Here is a 785-nt window from a genome sequence, read left to right on the forward strand (position 1 = left end):
CAACTTAATCTATATCTTTGATTTCAAATTAGCAAATGGGGGATGTGTAGTTGGGTGCCACATTATAACTGTCATTACACTGCCAGGGACACTGCTGTTGCTGTGGTTGTGTGTCACATCATTATAGCTATCATTAACCCCACCAGGGGTGCTGCTGTCATGGCAGGTAGCAGATACAGGAGTGACAAGCACAATGCAGGGCAGAAGTTTTGTCATGGAGGTTGTAGCATGTTCATTTGTACTCTGGTTGATGTTTTTCATTATTGTAATTGATGTGCAGCAATGATTAAAGAGAAGAAAAAGCTACTGAGTTTTTACTACATCTGCCAAGCACAATGCAGGGCAGAAGTTTTGTCATGGAGGTTGTAGCATGTTTATTTGTACTCTGATGTTTTCCATTACTGTAATTGATGTGCAGCAAAGATTAAAGAGAAGAAAAAGCTACTGATTTTTAACTACATCTCCAATTTATCACACCTAGCCACAAGTTCATGTCTGGTTTCAACTTGGTTTATACCCTTAATTTCCAATTATCAATCAAAATTAGTGTGCAACTTTGTATTGTATGTTGTCTTCTTTTACTGCTGTGCAAGCGGTGAATGTGGATACTGTAGTTTAAGGTGACAGGTTTTTTTTCTTGAATTACTACTATGTTGATGTTGTGATATAAGAAGTGAGACAACTTCTATTTTCATAACATTTAAATATTTTGTCTTGGTGTGGTTTTGGGTACATGTGTTGTTGCATGACAGTTTTGTAGTTGACATAGCAAATAAAATGCAATA

Source organism: Oratosquilla oratoria, chromosome 18 (assembly GCF_046742065.1).
Source record: "Oratosquilla oratoria isolate Oo_2021 chromosome 18, ASM4674206v1, whole genome shotgun sequence".
NCBI lineage: Eukaryota > Metazoa > Arthropoda > Malacostraca > Stomatopoda > Squillidae > Oratosquilla > Oratosquilla oratoria.